The sequence below is a fragment of the Protopterus annectens genome, chromosome 9.part0, assembly GCF_019279795.1.
Source record: "Protopterus annectens isolate FY-2018-M chromosome 9.part0, PAN1.0, whole genome shotgun sequence".
NCBI classification, from domain to species: domain Eukaryota; kingdom Metazoa; phylum Chordata; order Ceratodontiformes; family Protopteridae; genus Protopterus; species Protopterus annectens.
In genome coordinates this window covers 783,320,025-783,338,386 of record NC_056743.1, presented here as the reverse complement: position 1 = coordinate 783,338,386, position 18,362 = coordinate 783,320,025, and the positions used below count along the sequence as shown (strand labels likewise).

The 18,362-nt window shown below is 43.5% G+C and overlaps 1 protein-coding gene across 4 annotated transcripts in view; it reads left to right on the top strand.

Moving 5' to 3' along the window:
* Positions 1-18,362, top strand: part of CPT1C (carnitine palmitoyltransferase 1C) — a 1,701,035-nt gene that overhangs the window by 1,352,041 nt on the left and 330,632 nt on the right. The gene's annotated exons all lie outside the window — the stretch shown is intronic.

Genomic DNA, 18,362 nt, shown 5'->3' with positions numbered 1-18,362 from the left:
TCTGCCCTCCAGTCTATCTTCAGTACATCCATGAGGTTGAGCTCTCATGCTGCAGAGAGTGCCTTACGGGCAGCCGGATCAGGCATTGCGGTCAGTCACCACGCCTGGATGCACCTGTGTGATTTTTCGGAACCCTAGAAGAGGCATCTTTTGTCAATGCTTCCTTCGATGGATCAACACTTTGGTCCAGCAGTTAGACACACACTCCCAAAGTGAAAAGGATGGGAAAGACCTTGTGTGTTGTCCAATACTCTTCTCTACCCCACAGTGGACCTTTGTGAGAAACCAGTGTGGAGGTAAGAAGTTGTGGTTCCATAAATCATAAGGTCTTTTTCAGGATTCACAAGGAGACCTTTCTCCAAGAGGCAGGTGGGGGGGTGGTTATAATAGCAGGCGCTGCCCTTATGGCAGAGGGGGTCCAGTGAACCAAGGGTCTTGAGATTCATTCTCTGGTAGACCCTATCAGTGATCCTGAGGGATTGCCTGACTACTCTATTCTGGAGACAGCGGGCATTTGTCCGTACACCCAACAGCCTGGGAAGGCGTCACAAAAGATTGTTTGGTGTTAAAAATTATATCCAGAGGCTATTCTATATCTTTTTTCCAAAAACCCTCACCAAGCAAAATCCTCCCTGATGTTCCACCCAATCAACTGGAGGTGGCAGCGTTGTTGACTTCAAAGCTGCTCTCAAAAAGTCATCCAAAGTGTCCCCCTGGACCAATTCGGATCAGGCATTTACTCCATATTCTTTTAAGTACCCTAAAAGACCCTCTGACCCATTCTGAATCTCACCTCATTAAGCAAGTCGGTTGCCAACTCAAAGTTCTAAATGGTCACGTTACAGTCCATTCTGTCCTTCCTACAGAAAGATGACTGGATGTGCCCTGTAGACCTCATGTACTATCACATCAAGATGGACAGGCGCACCAGAAGGTATCTCCACTTCATTCTAGGAGCCAAACACTTAATTCAGAGCATTTCCCTTTGGTCTTACCACAGCCCCCAGGGATTCATGGCAGTTGTAGCAACTCACCTGAGTCTGCAGGGATTCCAGGTGTTTTCTTATATAGACTATTGGCTCCTGACTGCTTCCACCACATATCAACTTCTTCAAGCCAGAGAATACCTATTCCATCTAGCCTCAAATGTGGGCATTTCTATCTAAACAAGTCTAATCTTCATCGGGTTCAAGTCATAGATTTCATCTGAGCTCATTTGGACACCATTCATTCTCTAGCCCTTCTAACTCCAGATGGAATGTCTAATCTGAGAGCTCATGTCAAACAGATAATGGACAGTCTTTCTCCCCAAGCTAGTCTTGTCCTTCGAGCCTTGGGTCTATGGTGGTAACAGTTGATCTGATGCCATTAGCCCACCTTCACATAAGAGTTCTTCAGTGGACCTTAGCCATGCAATACTGTCTCATTCACCATCCTTTAAACTACTCAATCAGGATCTCAGAAGCTTGCAAACAAGTCTCTCATCTGGTGGATTCAATCCGACTGTCTTCTCCAGGGCCATTCATTCGTTCTTCCTCAGCCATGTGACCACGGATGTGTCCCAACTCGGGTGGGGGGGTTCATTATCTGGGGCAAATTGTCCAAGGCACGTGGTCCTCCCTAGAGACTAATTTGCATATAAACATTCTGGAGATGAGAGTGGTGCTTCTTGCTTTGCAAGCCCTTCATTCTTCTCTTCCCATGGGAACTGTTGCTATTCAGACAGGCAACATGTAAACAACATGTCAGTGGTCTGTTGCATCAACAAGCAAGGAGGAACCAGGTCTTATCCCTTGTGTTGAGAGGCCATGAGGTTGTGGCAATGGGCGATATCTTCCAACAACTTTCTCATAGCAACGCACATTCCAGGGAAGTCAAACATCCTGGCAGACAGGCTCAGCAGGACCAATTCTGATGCTTCACGAGTGGTCTGTGAGTCCATCAGTGGTAAATATGATCTTCCAGAGATGGAGTCAACCTTCTGCGATCTATTCACATTTCCCTCCAAAACCAAATGCAGTGAGTTTTTTGCCCTGATCCCTCCTCTGGAACAGTCACCAAGAGATGCTGTAGTCCATCCTTGCACCCCCTCCCCAGTCTACTCTACACCTTTCCTCCTCCTCAGCTCATTCCCAGATTTCTGCAGAAAGCTCAGAGGTTGATGTGCCAAGTCATCCTTATTACCTCCTTTTGACCCCGTCAAGTGTGGTTTCCCTTACTTTGGTCTCACCTAGTTTCTTTACCTTGGACTCTGGATACCTCTCCAGCTCTGTTGTCCCATCCCTTGGGAGACTCCCATCTGGATCTTCCAAATCTGAAACTAACTGCTTGATTTCTCCACTTCCGGTGATGGCTAGAACTCCTGGGATTTTTCCCCAGTCAGAAAGATGTTGATTGTGGGGCACAAACCATCTACTAGAAAGCTATGCAACAGTAAGTGGAAGAGGTTCTCCATCTGGGCTCATCAGAACAATTTAGATCCCTTTTCTGCTCCAGTTTCAGCTGCGTTGGGCTTCTTGGCATATCTTTTTAATAAAGGGGAGAATTTTTCTACAGTGAAATTTGCAGCTGGCTGCCTTTTCAAATTTTCACACAGGAGAATTTTTTCTCTCTAGTGTCATCTAAATTGTGGAAGGCCTTCTTTAAGGGTTACCTTTCTCCTCCATCCTCCTATTAAGGATCTTGCTCTTCCCTGGGACCTCACCTTGGTTTTACAGGCTTTAGTTTTGCCTCCCTTTGAACTTTCAGCTGTGGTAGACTTAAAGTTTCTGACTTGGAAAACTGTTTTCTTGGTGGCTATTACTTCATCCAAGTGAGTATATGAGTTACAGGCTTTGACTTGCAAGCCTCCATATCGCATTTTTTTCACAAGGACAGAGTTACTTTGCTTACTAATCCTTCCTTTGTGCCCAAGGTCGCTTTTGAGGCTAACTTAAACTAAGTCATCAATCTTCCTGTTTTCTTCCCAAATTTTCAAAACAAGGGAGAGTACCTGCTTCATATATTGGATGTACATAGACAACTCCACTTCTGTTTAGATAGAACCAAAACCTTTAGGAAATCTGACCAACTGTTCATATCCTTTTCCTAGTCCAGGTTGGGTAAACCATTTTTCCAAGGTTACCCTAGCTCATTGGACAAGTACTTGTATCAGACTTGTTTATTCCCAAGGGCATTCCCTTACCTTGCCACATTAAGGCCCATTCTACAATATCTGTTTATACGTCTTCAGCCTTTTGGTCAAAGCTCCTTATTGAAGAAATTTGTGCAACTGCTACTTGGTCAAATCATCATACCTTCATTTCCTCTTACAAACTGGACATTATTTCTAGAACAGAGCTTCCTTTGGTTCTGGTGCTCCAGAATATCCTTCCTTGAGGCCCTCCCAAGTTCTTTCAGTAGCTGTGGACTCTATTCCATAGGTTGAAGAGCAAATGAAGGCAACATCATCAGATGAAGAAGTTATGTGCTTACCCTAACATTCCATCTGTGTTGTTGTCTTTCTTTTGCTCTTCACCCTTCCCTCCCCCTACCTTTTGAAAGACATAATGGACATTTTTTTGGATAGATCTGTTCTCCTTTGAGCTCCTGAATTATTCCCACTTGGCTGATGTCTTTATTTTCTGCATAATTTCTTCCTCTTTACTTGTATCTCGATTATGTGATGTAATATGCTGCAGCAGACTCAGTCTGAGGGATGAGGATCATCATGGGTAGTGGAGGAGCTCAAATGTTGGAGCCTTCAGCTTTGGTATGTGGCAGAGTCAGATCTGATGCTCGGATCTGGAATCCATAGGTTGAAGACCAAATGAGAAGCACCAACACAGATGTAACATGATGGTAAGTACATGACTAATTCCTTCTTTTTTCGGTTTAGCTATGTATAATTTTAAAGGTGTATTTTTCATCTGAGTTATATGTATACATACTGGTCTTGGGAATTAATGTAGGAACAAGGAATGTAAACCACTAGCAGGGCATAAAATGTGAATAAGTTTGAACTGTTATTTATAATGTTTGTAAGAAATTTTTTAAATTTGTTACCCTGGTTATACTTGAGGAAAAACATGACAGTGTCTTAATGGAGCCCAGCCCGAAGCACACAAGTTTAGACCCACCATGACATCAGGGGGAGGTTTAACAAAAGTTAACCCTCTCCCTATTCACCTGAATGTAATGGCAGGCACCTACCTTCTATCCACCTAGTAAAACTGTAATAAATAGCCTTGACAAAACCACTTTTACTCAGTCTTCTAAGCAGTGCTCCTCTGCCAATAAAGGAATTTCTAATGGAACAAGAACTGAGTCATTGTCTCTCTAAGTGAACTGAAGGATAACTGAGTTACCTCCCACAGGTACCTAGAACTGACGGAACACTGGAACAAGAAGCAGCCCAGGGCACGAGAGAGGAAGCACCTTGTAACACAGGAGAAGATCCCAAAGCATCTCCTCCAATAATGGCAAGTGGATATCAATGCTTAGTTTCTATCCCTCAGTAATTCCCTTTGGTTGCTGAGGTTCCATACTTGCCACAACTTCGATTAGGATTGGGCTGGTTACTTTTTGATAAGGTTTTGTGTGTCTGGATCACATTCAGTTCTCTGCAGTATGCTTTGGACTTTCCCCTGCACCAAGAGTGTTCATAAAGTATCTCATAGCAAGCTACAGGGTATCCACATTTTTCCATATTTACATGACTTGCTTATCTTTGCAGAGGCTATTTTGAAATGTCAGGAATCTCTCTCTCTGTCTTTGGTGAGAGATCTCTTGCACAAACTGGGATTCCAAGAGAACATACAAAATGCTTTCTTGACTCCCTTCCTCAGGATTGTGTTTCTGGGATGTCAACTAGATGCCTGAATTCAAAGAGCTTTTCTTCCACAGGGAGAAAAGAGATGTTTGTTTAGATCTATTTCTAAGTTTTTCCACTCAGACTGCAGTCACTGGAAGGGAATACCTCAGGATTTTGGATCTCATGGCATTTGTGATTCTTATGATGCCCCTGGCAAGATGTCATATGAGAAAGATGCAGTGGTATCTGAAATCTCTTTTGTCCCAGCATCAGCAATGTTTATCCTTTCAGTTCCCAGTACTGGGCTTTGTCAGAAGATAAATCACTTGATAAAGACAACAGATTTCCTTAAGTCAGGGTGTAACCCCTTCTCTCTCCCTACTCCAAAGCAGTCATTCAGCATAGGTGCCTCAGACTTTACTTAGGGAGCATTTTCAAGAGAGGTGAAAGTGCAGGGGTTGTGGGACACCGCTGACAGACGCAAGCACATAAATATCAAGGCAATGCTTGTCCTAATGAATGCACTGCATTCTTTGAACTATCTTTGGTCTCTAAGACCTCTTCCAAGTGGTTACAGACAATACCACAGTGATGTGGTATATCAGCAAGCAAGGAAGACCCAGGTCGCACCCCCTTTGCAGACTAGGCATGTTCGGTTGGGAAATAGTTTCACAGCACAATTTCACTGTACAGGCATCCTACATTCCATCAGAGTAAAATTGTTTGGCAGGCAAACTGAACAGGACAAGGGAGACCCTCACAAGTGGAAACTAGATCTGGGGGTCTTCCACAATTTGATCCATCTGTGGGGAGTTCCTCAAGCAGACCTCTTTGCCTCCTGTCTGAACAATCAGCTGACAAAATTCTGTTGTAAGACTCCATGCAAGAAAGACTGGAAACAAATGTCTTCTTTTCTTTGGGCAGGAATGTTCTTGTATGCCTTCCACCCTTTTCACTAATATTCAGGGTACTTCTGAAGATTCAGAAGAAATCCCCTAAGATCATTTTGGTGACTACCTTCTGGCCCAGGCCACCATAGTTCACCCTTTTTTTTGGAAATGACCAGGGGCAGTTACCACAAGCTTTCTCATGGAACAGATCTGCTCGCACAAGAACAGAGGTGATACACCCTGACATCAACCATCTTCAGTTACCTGGATGATAGGGTCTTAATTCCTTTTAGGCACCTATTTTCTGGGGACTTGCAGCAGGTACTAATGGAGGCAAAAAAAAAAACTGCTACTAGGAAATCATACATTAACAAATGAAAAAGGTTTTCTTGCTGGTGCCAGCAATATAACCAGCACCCATTCAGGGCTAGTTGTTTTGTGGTTTTGCAGTGTTTGTGTGAATTACTGCCCTGTGTCCTTTCTTATTCCTCTTTCCAGGTTCATTTTTTGGCCATTTTAGCATGTCTACCCAGGGAGCCTCCACTTTCAAGGCAGACGCATGTGAAAATGTTCTCGAAAGGAGTTTGTGCATAAGAGGCCTCCAAGTAAACTAGTGGCCCCTCCTTGGGATCTTAATTTTGTGTTAGAGAAACTTAATTGCTCCATTTGAACTAGTTAATCTGGCTGACATGACTTTCTTAACACACAAAATAAATTAATCAATTGCTCTAACTTCTTAAAGAAGGGTATCTGAGTTTCATACTATTATGGTAAGTCAACCCTACCTCATTTTCCATGAAAACATGGTTTCTTTGAGAACTAATCCTTCTTTTATGCCTAAAGTGGTATCCAAGTTTACTTTGTCAAACTGTCCATAACTTGGATGTCTACAGACAACTCAGGTTCTGTCTTGACCAAACTAAATCTTTCAGATAAATCAGTCAATTGTTCTTGTCTTGTGAATGTAAGAAGGAACAACTGGTGTCAAAACAGATTATTTCCAAATGGCTGTCTAAGGCTATTACCTGTTCTTATACTTACAATGGCAAATCTGTTCCAGGTAGCGTCAAGGTCTAAAAGGACCTTGTCTTATTCTATTGCTTTCTTGAAGTTGGATTCTAGAAGTATTCTAGAGGCTTAACAAAGTGCTGTAAGCTGGATTCCTTCTCCAGGTTTAGATCATGCTTTGTTAGGACCATTCTCCAGTGGCTTCTGGTTCCTTCTCCTTCCACCACCCAAATATAGTTAGTTATGGTAATCTACCCGTACAGCTAAGGCCTACTGCAGCAGTGATCAATATGAAGAACATAGTAAAGTTTTGTAAAGTGAACTTACCATAACGGTAGACGTTCAGATGATCACTGATGCAGTAGCCACTCCTTCCCCCCATCCCCCTTGTTTTTAGGTGTGCTTTTATGGCAAGGTGTGGAATTGTTATTCCTAGCTTTCTCCTTTCAGATCTTGCTCTCTGTCTTTGCTGGCAGGAAAGCTCTGAAGGGCATCATGCCCAAACTTGACTTTTAGTCAGCGCAGTTCAAGCTGCTTGACAGTTTGGATGTGTGGAAGGTGCCCTGAAGTTTTGGAAGCTGGTGACTGTTATATCCTTGGCAGGATGTGTAACCCATATAGATAAGGTTACTGCAGCACTGATTATTTGAGCATCTGCTGTTATGGTAAGTTCATCTTACACCAGTGTACTTTCACTGCTTTTATGAAATGCATGTTTTTGTTGTATTTGCTTGTTGGGCCTGGGCCATGGCTGATAATAGTCTTGGACCAGCTAACGTATTTGATTAACAAACGGAAACTAAACAAATGTAATTGTCCCAGAGTCTAAAAATTATATATTTGATGTGCAGTATGGTATGTCTGAATAATGTCAAGACGGGAGAGTACAGCTATAAACATCTTTAATCCCCAATCTTGTATCACTATACATACAAATCTAATTCATTTGTTGCAGGTATTGACTATTCATATTTTCTCTTGGCATGAACTTATGTGCAACCTTTCGTACCTATAATCATAAAAATCTGCTGAGCTTGTTGTGCTGTATGGAAAACAGCTACTGGCATGCATTGGGCTTGCATGCGTGTAGTAGTCACCAAGAGTGAACACAGTGTCGTTACCTGACTTGTATGACCAGAAGTTGTTTGGTTATGTCTAAAAACTTACATTGCTGTTTGGTAGGAGAGCAGGTTGCATACTTTTCATTTGGAGGCATGTATGGTGTGGTTATTTTGAATAATTATGTATAAATGGGTACTAACACAGATTGCCTGGCAATACTGGTCTCTGCCTTGGGGTGAGGGCAGCTCCTTTGAGTATTGATTCCATGAACATTTAACTTTTGCAGCTCCATTTAAGTTAAACAAGCAATTCATATTGATAACAGTTGGAGTAAAAATGGTATAGTTAAGAAGATAATGTGCTATTCTTTTTACTTATTTTGTCTAAAACCCTGGCTACAAGGATAGTAGCATAACATTATTGAGATGGTGTATTAACTATCTGAATGAAATTAACTCTTAATATTTGGACACAGGACTTGAAATAGCACATTTTATGGAAAGTTAGACCTATGAATAGTGTAAGTAAATGGACCACATGTCTTCTGCTGTCCAGGATGGCTCTTTGTTACCTGTACTGGAATAGGTGCATGGCATTTGCTCTGCAGTATACCATTTGCATAATATCTTTTTAGTTGGCTAACTATTATTTAGTAGACCACAAACCTGATCTTTCAATATTGTTCTTTTGCATGGATACTGGATGTATATCGTAATATAGACATGAAAATTTAGTTGGGCGTTCTGTCCAAACATGCTTTTGCTTTTTCTGTTTTTTTCTCCCCTCTTACCTATTGCTGATCGTCAGCTACTACTAGTACGTCGCCTCATTTATGTAGACCAATCTTACCCTTCCCCAGGCTCAACCTAATTCACATGCAGGTTGGTGAAAAGATTGAAGACACTGGTGTGGCATCGCATTGCTGCCAGGGATGTGTCTAACAACTTACCACCCCATGAAAGTCTTGCAAGCATCGCAGTCCCTGCCATGGTCCTACTTAATCCTGTTTCTGTCACTTCTATCTCCCTCTTAGAACAGTAAGTTTGCTGGCTCTGCCCTATTTAGCTAAGTGAACTGTATAACTATATATTCTGTATATAATCTGTATGGAAAGTACTATGCTTACATCATTATGTTTGTTTTTTTCTTTACAAAAGCTTACTGTCTTACTGTGTATAAATATTGTAAAATAGTTTCTGATACTTTATGAAACTTATTACTGCAAAATTGTAATTATCTTTCTTGGTGCTTTTCTCCTGAGGTCTCCACTAAAAATGGGCCTGTGCTCAATTAGACTGACTCGGTTAACAAATGTGAAGTAAATAATTCAGGAAGTCCATGTGTACTTCCACACACTTGATACTTTCTGCCCACTTAGTACACCACTTACAGCACAGAGCTCACCCAGCTCTTAAAACAGCTGTTGTAGCAAGCATATGCAGCTTCCTGCCCTCCAGGATGAGTGAGCCAGCATTGGACACTCATCCCCATCCATTTCTTCCAGTGCCTTTGCCACTAATCCAGCATGGATCTTCTGGAGCAAAGCAAGAGCTTTTTCCTGTTGTGCTATGGTAATCCATGACTAATATGGTAATCATGGATTGATTTAAGATTCAAATGAGCCTCATACTATTAGTTCTGACGTGTTGGGAGAATGAGAGAATAAACATCAGATCTGAAGTAGTTTACTTAATTTGGTCTTCAACCTGAGGGACACGGCCGCATCACCAGTATCTTTGATCCAAGCTCTCAGCTCCTCACCTTACCTATAATGCCCCCTGTCTCCTTCCTCCCCACAGGTCTTGTTTGTCTCTAGTACAGCAAGCAGCGTGGTCCAAGCTCTTAGTGTTGGGTCGTGATTCACAAAACTTTCAACTTTTCTCTATCCTCCCTGCAACAGTCGTTGGTTACAAAAATAAGAAAAAGTTTTTCCCTTCTCTCTTTCCCTTTCTCTGTCTGTGTGCGTGAGTGTGTTTGGGCCTTGTTTTTAGGGGACATGTCTGAAGCCTCTAAATCAGGGTTTAAAAGGTGCTCAGAGTGTGGCCATAAGCTTTCCCCAGCTGATGGCCACACACTGTGTATGGTGTGCCTGGGGGCAGTGCACCTACAGAGCTCCTGTCCTGTCTGTGCTGGGCTCAGCCCCAGAGTGTTTAAGGACAGGAGGGGATAAACTTATTCTAAAGGGCCTTCTGCCCATGTTGGGAACAGCTGTTCCCACGCCCCTGTCAGATACAGCAGCAGCTTGTCCTTCCTCTTCCCCAGCCTCTGGGACTCTAAAACTCCTGGCAAGAGACCTGGGGAAGGGGAGAAGGCCAAGAAGGACAGGCCACGCAAGCAGTCCCTGGTCTGCCACCCAAGGCAAAACCTCCCACTAGGCTTGGATCACCCCGGCTCCATTCCCCGAGGTTCTCCCTGGAGCCGGAGGTAGGTCGGATGTGGTCTCCAGTTTCCCCCTACCGCTGTTCCAGAACAGTGTCCATGGCCTCATCATCCTGCTCCACCCGGATCCTCAGTGAAGCAGAGATGGACAAGATGATGCGGAAATTCATCCACATGCAAATCCAGATGGGGGTCTTGCCACCATCTTCTCCCTCTGGAGGGGGTAGCTCCCAGCCTTTTTTCTCCTCCAATTACTCCTTCTCCGATCCGGCCGGCGGTTTCTGATCCCTTGGATCCAAGAACCCTCTGGGTTGAGGTGTCGGCGCCAATGGTACCTTGTACCTCAACACCAGCCATTGCCTTGAGCGTCTTGGAGCCGCAGCTTCTGGGTCGGATCCGAGGGGGTGCTTTCTGCTCCGATTGGGTCGGAGCGCAGTATCCCCATCGGTATCTCAGCTCGTGTAGTCTTGGCTCTGACTCCCTTGTCGGGTCAGAGGGGAATGGCTCCAATGGGGCTTTCTAAGGATGGCCGTTCTCCATCTGCCTTCAGTGTGGTGGAGAGGTTCTCTCGATTCCTTCAAGACCCTTGATCATCTCATCCTCAGATTCCGCCCTAACTCCCTCTGGATTGGGTGCGGCCCTGACCATCTTGCCCTCTCAGGGGACAGCCCGTGCCTGTTTTATCCCAAAAAGCTCCAGCCAGAGAGCAACAGGACGTTTATGGGCCAACCCCAGAGGTCACCCTGAGGAGGTTCCTCGTAAACAAAGGTGTAAGAGGAGGCACTTGGACTCCCCTTTGGAGTCCCTCACCTGTGACACTGATTTAGAGGAAGGGGAAGGTTCCTCCCGATCCCCCTCCCCCTCCAAGGATGTCTCTTTTGGAGACATCATGGAAATCTTTCTCCAGAAGGGGGGGTAGTCTGCCCAAAAACCAACCCCGGACGAATCAGTGTTTCTTGAGGCATTCGGCACAGGCCCACCTACTTCCTGGGTGTCCCTCCCGCAGATCCCTTATTGGATCTTATTGCATCACGGGCGTGGAAGGAACCGGACATGGTGGACCCCACCCCAAAGGGCCCTGACAGGATTCTCAGCCCTCCTTCAGACAGGATGCATTGGTTCAAGGGGTCTCCAGTGGATGCTATGGTCGTGGCAGCGGCCACAACGAAGGAGCTCGCGCAGGAGATCTCCACGGTCCACCCTCCTGACCGTGAATTACGGACACTGGACTGTTTTAGGAAGTGGGTGTATGCTTCAGCAACCTTTGCCGTAAGGGTGCTGAACTATATGCCACACCTTATTCGACTGCAGTGAGACTTGGTTAAAGAAGTCATTGAGTCGACCCTGCAGTCCATGTCGGTGGAGGACAAGAAGACATTCTCTGCTCGAATGGCCATGTTTAAGGCATTCTCTAATACATCAATGCACCTCCTCTCCCACGCCACAGAGGGAGCCACTAGGGCAGCCGGTTTAGGAATTGCTATCAGGTGCCATTCCTGGCTCCGGCTGTGTCAATTTTCTGATCCCTTTAAGGCGTCTTTCACCAATGCTCCGTACGTTTCTTTCCTGTTTGGGAAAGCAGTACGTGAGACACTAGTTCAGAGTGAGAAGGACAGGAAGACGCTGTCTGCCGTCGGGATCAGCTTCTCCCCCCTCAAAGGTCCTTTTCCAGGAATTAGCGAGGGACGAAGAAGATGTGGTTCTGAAAATCCCAGGCATTTTCCTGGGATACTCAGGACTCTCATTCACCCAGAGGCTGAGGGAGTTATGACAGACGCCAGCCCAGAGGCAGAGGAATTTTGGGTATCGAGAACCTTTCTCAGACAGACCCAGGCAACAGCCCTGTGAAGGCCTGCCCAACTGCTCTTCTCTGGAGGCAGTCGGTTGTCACCTATCTCTACACCCAGCGGCATGGGAGTCCATAACCAGCGATCATTGGGTATTGCAGATTATATTCAGAGGCTGTTCTGGTCCATTCATCCAGCCACCTTTCCCCCCAGACACTTCCCAGATGTCCCACCCTCACAAAGGGAGGCAGCAACCTTAGAAATAGAAAAACTGCTCAGAAAACGAGTCATCCAGCTGGTCCCCCAGACCAATCTGGATTAGGCATTTATTCCAGGTTCTTTTTAGTACCAAAGAAGATGGGGGACCTAAGACCCATTTTGGATCTCTCCACCTTGAACCTGTCTGTAGCCAAAACTAAATTTTGGATGGTCACTATTCTCTCGATCCTGCCCTATCTGCAGGCAAACAATTGGCTGTGCTTGATCGACCTTCAAGATGCATACTACCATATCAAGATGGACAGACTCTCTCAGAGGTTTCTCCTCTTCTGGCTAGGAGCCAGTCACTATCATTTCAGACACATTCCCTTTGGTCTCACCACAGCCACAAGGGTGATCACCAAGGTGATAGCAGTAGTAGCGGCCCACCTGAGGCTTCAGGGTATTTGTCTTTCCATACCTGGACGATTGGCTGTTTGTTGCCCCTTCCAAGCATCTACTGTATCAAGGCAGGGATTCGTTCCTGTTACTGGTTTGAAAGCTGGGCATAACTATCAATCTCACCAAGTCAGCACTGGTCCCGGTTCAGATTCTAGACTTCATTGGGGTTTAATTGAACACTATTCAGATGAAGGTCTTTCTTACTCCAGTGAGAATACACAGTCTGAAGTTACATGTTCTGTATGTTCTCCAAACAGATGTTCCAGTGGCAGAGTCAGTTCCAAGGACCCTGGGGTCTATAGCAGCTACAGTCTATCTTCTGCCATTCTCCATGGTCATCTTCCTCACGAGACGATTGCCATCCAGACAGACATGTCAGTAGTCTGGTATATCAACAAGCAGGGGGGAACCAGATCCTACCGCCTTTGCTGCAAAGCCATGAGATTGTGGGAATGGGCGATCTCCACCAGCTGTTTTCTGGTGGCAACGCACATTCTGGGACGGTCCAGCATTCTAGCAGATAGGGTCAGCAGATCTATTCTGATGCCTTACGGTGGTCTCTGAATCCTTCAGTGTGGTCTCTGAATCCTTCAGTGGCAGAGCAGATCTTCTAAGGTGGGGGTCACCTTTGCTGTGATCTTTTCACTTCTCCTTCCAACGCAAAATGCAGCAAATTCTTCACACTGAATCCCCCTCAGGAGGAAGTCCCCAGAGACGTACTAATTCATGCTTGGCCTCCCGGTCTGCTTTATTCCTATCCTCCTCTGCCCTTGATTTCCAAGTTTTTTTAGAAAACTCGCAAGCTGGAGAGCACGGTCATCCTCATTTGCCACATTCTGGCATCGTCGCGTCTGGTTCCCATCCCTGTGGTCTCTTGCAGTAGTTCCACCTTGGATTCTGGATCCGGTGCCTGATCTCATCTCTCATCCCTCAAGGATCCCTCATCCAGATCTGGTCAGTCTGGAGCTTACAGCTTGGCTGCTCCAGTTCCCTTGATCATTAGGACTCCTAGTTTGTCTTCCCCGTTTAAAAATAATCTGGTTGCGGCTCACAAGTCCTCATCCAGGAAAGTCTACCATAGCAAATGGAAACGCTTCTCGATCTGGGCCTTTCAACACGATTTAGATCCCTTTACTGCTCCAGTTTCTGCAGTATTAGATTTCTTAGCAAGCCTTTTTCATCAAGGTGCCAGTTTGTCTACTGTCAAAGTCCAACTGGCTGCTATCTCTAATTTTCATGTGGGAGAAAATATGCATTTCCCGGCCTTGTCCAAACTTTGCAAGACCTTCCTCAAGGGTGTTTTTTTTTTCTGCGTCCCCCGGTGAAGGACCCTATGCCACTGTGGAACCTTTTTTTGGTGCTTCAAGCCCTGGTTTTGCACCCTTTCGAACCTGCAGCTTCAATAGAGTTGCAGTATCCATCTTGGAAGACTACTTTCTTAATTGGCATTACCTCTGCTAGAAGAGTGTCAGAAATCCAAGCTCTGTCTGTTAAAGTTCCTTATATGATTTTTCACAAAGATAGAGTATCTTTACCTGCTATCCTTTATTTTTTTATCTAAGGTGGTGTCGGAAGCAAAGATATAAATCAGTCAATCAATATCCCTGTATTCTTTCCAAATTTTCAGAACAAAGGAGAGTACAAATTACATTTGTTAGATGCGCATAGACAGTTGCGCTTCTATTTGCATAGAACAAAATCCTTTAGGAAATCTGATCAGCTGTTTGTTTCTTATTCAAAGCAAACCAGTTTCTAAAGTCACTATTGCCCGATGGCTCTCATGATGCATTTTTCGGGCTTACTCTGCCAAAGGGATTTCTCCGGCAGGTCAGGTAAAACCTCATTCTACCAGGTCTATGGCTACCTCGGCGGCCTTCTAGTCCAGGGTTTCACTGGATGATATTTGTTCTGCTACGTGGTACTCATCTCATACTTTTATTTCACATTACAAATTGGACATTATTTCGAGGGGTAGGGCTTTTTTTGGCTCTGCAGTGCTCCGGAATATCCGTCCATGAGGGCCTCCCAGGTGCTAGGTAGCTGGGGACTCTATCCTTCAGGTTGAAGACCAAATGAAGTAAACTACTTCAGATAAAGAAGTTATGTACTCACCATAATGTTCCATCGGAGTAGTTGTACTTAATTTATTTGCAACCATCCTCCCTCTTTCCCCCGAACTTATCACTGTTGTCCTGCCCATGTATAGGTGAGTTGAACAATACAGTACCACTTCTTGTCATGCTTGGTTCAGGAAATTTTGGGCAGTCATTAGTGGTAAGGTTTTGTTGGGTTGGTTGTATGTTTTATGTGGAGCAGCAAACTCGATCTGAGGGAAGGAAAGAGACAGGGAAGGAGCCGAGAGCTCAGATCAAAGATGCTGGTGATGTGGCCGTGTCGGATCCCATTCGGATCCGAAGTCCGTCTGCTTGAAGACAAATGAAGTACAACTACTCAAATGGGACATTATAGTGAGTACATAACTTCTTTTTTTAATAACTATGCTCTGTTGTCTGCATTTTATTGGGTGTTTTTGTATTACTGCCTCTTATTTTGCAGGAGTACAAGTCCAGGAGTAAAGTCAATCGTGTTTTTTTTTTTTTTTTTTTTTTTAATATACATAATATTGAAAACCATCTAATCTAGTAACTGATAAGTCTGTGTTGTTACAAAAGACAACATGTATTTAAATATAAATTAATTAGTTGCATATTCAAATTATATTCAGTTTTAGTTTTGTGATGCAAAGAGTTGGTCAGATGGCTTGTCAGATTGACAGTTTTTTAGTGACCCAGCTTTCATCTTACTCCACTGAACATGGCATGTGATTATCTCCAAGTGTAATGGAAGTGTCTTTTGCTGTTAAACAAGAACTCTGATACTAGTTCTGATAACCATGCTCTATTAGTACATTACTGAATTTTGTTTTGAATCATGTTTGTGTAATTTGCAAGTTGGTCCAATATGTGGAGATCACCTCTCAATGGAAATTAACTGCGAAGTTGTGGTTGCATTTTTTGTTAGGATAGCTATGCATATTGTCGATTGTTTATGTTTTGATGTGCGTATTTGAGTGCTGTCGTGATAGGGAGAGTTAATAGGGCTGATTGTAAGGATTGCAAGAGACTTGATTCATGTGGATTTTTTGCACTGCTATCACTACATGCTCATTGGCAGATCTTACTGTGCAAGCATGTTAATTATTTAACTATATGCTTTATATTTGTTTTGTTCCTGTTAGGTTCAATTTTGAAAGGCTGTTCGATTACAAAATTTACTTTTACCTTGTTGGATTGTATAAGTTTAGAAATAATACAAATAAAAATCTCATCTTGGAATCTCTGTAGTAGTCGGATCTCCCGGAAAAGGAAATTTTTTGGCATATACTTTATCAAATGGACACTAATTTAGTGCAGAAAATTAATATGTAGGTTTCACAGCTGAGTGAATATAAGTGTAAATGGCCTCTTCACATTTTTGCAGGCTGTAATTCTTTGAGTAAAAATAGTACAACAGTCCTGGTAAATAGAAATTTCCCTTTAGTAATAGTCATGCCTAGGCACCAGCAGGTAGGCCATAGCAGTCTCACATCACTTATACCAGCCTCCTGCAACCACACCTTCACAATACAAGAGCAAGATGTAAGATGTGTGCTCAAAGCAGTTAATCCAAGAAAGGCAGCTGTCCCTGATTGAGTGATGGGATGGATGCAGAAAGTATGCTTGAACCAGCTCTGTGGGGTCTTCACAAAGATATTCAGCCTGTCTCTAAGTCTACTATTCCATCTTGTCTGCGGTCAACAATGATCATTTCACTGCCAAAAAAAACTGTCGTCAGTAATCTGAATAACTACCATCCAGTGGCACTTACTCCAATCTTCATGAAGTGTTTTGAACAACTGGTTCTGCAACACATCAAGGACTGTCTCCCAGTCATCTCAGATACACACAAGTATACTTAAAGAGCAAATAGATCTACGAAAGATGCCATCTCCACTGCCTTACACACTGCACTTTGTCATCTTGAGCAGCAGGGAAGCTATGTGAGGATGCTCTTTTTAGACTTTAGTTCAACTTTTAACACAGTTATCCAGGATAGACTGGTCACTAAACTCGCTGGCCTAGGACTTTCAGAATCTACCTGCCATTGGATTAAAGACTTTTTGACTAACCATCCTCAGGTGGTTAGACTAGACCTGTACCTCTCCTCCATTCTCAGGCTAAACACTTGTGTCCTACAAGGGTGTACCCCCTTCTGTAAACTCACACCCACAACTGTGTCCCCCCTCATTCTACTAATACCATCATTAAGTTTGCAAATGACACCACAGTGGTTGGGTTTATTTCAGGAGGAGATGAGACAGCATATAGAGATGAAGTTCAAAGACTGGCTGAATGGTGTACTGCGAACAACCTTGCTCTGAACTCTACCAAAACAAAAGAACTCTTAATATATTTCCGGAGGCACAGGCAGATCACAACCCCAATATGCATCAATGGAGACTGTATAGAAAGGATTCCTGCCTTCAAGTTTGAGTGTACATGTGGCACAAGATCTTTTTGGTCCATACACACCATGGAGGCAGTCAAGAAGGCACAGCAGAGACTCCATTTCCTGAGGATCCTCAGGAAAAACAACCTGCAGGAGAAGCCACTGATGTCTCTTTACCGCTGTTTTATTGAAAGTGTGCTAGCATACTGGTTTTTCACATGGTATGCCAACAGCTCGGTGACAGACAGGAAGGCCCTTCAAAAGATCATTAACTCTGCCCAGAAAATTATTGGGTGCTCACTGACCTCTTTGGAGAAACTCTTCAGCTCTCGCTGTCTCAGCAAGGCAAATGGCATCTTGAAAGACCCTTCTCATTCTTGACATCACCTGTTTGAGCTGCTGCCTTCTGGCAGATGGTTGAGGTCCATTCCATCTCAGACAGACTTGAGAACAGTTTCTATTCCAGACTATATATGAACTTAATGCTAAATACTCACACTCTGAGTACAGATAATAGCCATTTGCACTTTAAGGTATATGTTTACATTCCTGTGCACATTACCTTATTCCTTTCATGTGCAGTTATACCCATGTGCAATAACTTGGTTGTTTACAGCATTGCATTATATTTTATTGTTTGGTATTGTATTGTATTCTGTTAGTTATTCATGTTCATTATATGTGAATACACCTTCGGAGGATTGCTACAAATTTCATTCTACTTGTGCAATGACAATAAAGGAATCTTATCTTATTAATTGTGGTAGAGACAAGAAATGTAGTATTTTTTTCTCCAGTAGAAGAGTTGCTAGATAGTAACTGGGGGAGACAAAAAAAAATGGAATTTAGAGGACTGCAGTGTCAGTTAATGTTTTAATGCCGCAGACTCACCAGGAGTAAACAGCTCAGTTAATCTTAAATGCCTTTCAAAATTAAAAGTGCTAAGTTGAATTTTTTTAATAGTTCTTTTTATAGAACTTTATAGAAAGGCTATTGTAATTTTTATAATACACAGTTTTTTTTTCCTGATTGATGAAAAATCATTTTGTTTTCTTTTTGGTCTGTATATGTTGAGTGGTTTCAGTTTTCTCAAGAAGTCTTGTATTAAACAGAGAAAAGAGCTGATTTGAAGTGGGTTCCTTGGTTTTCTGTAGTGTATTTTTGGTTTTGTTACTGCCTATCAGTTGTATGGGTATTTACTGAGGGTATTTACTGATATGTTGTAACTTTGCAAGTTTTGCCTGTCATGGCTGGAAAAGATCCTTGCACTAGTCAAGTGTTACCCAGTTGCTTACC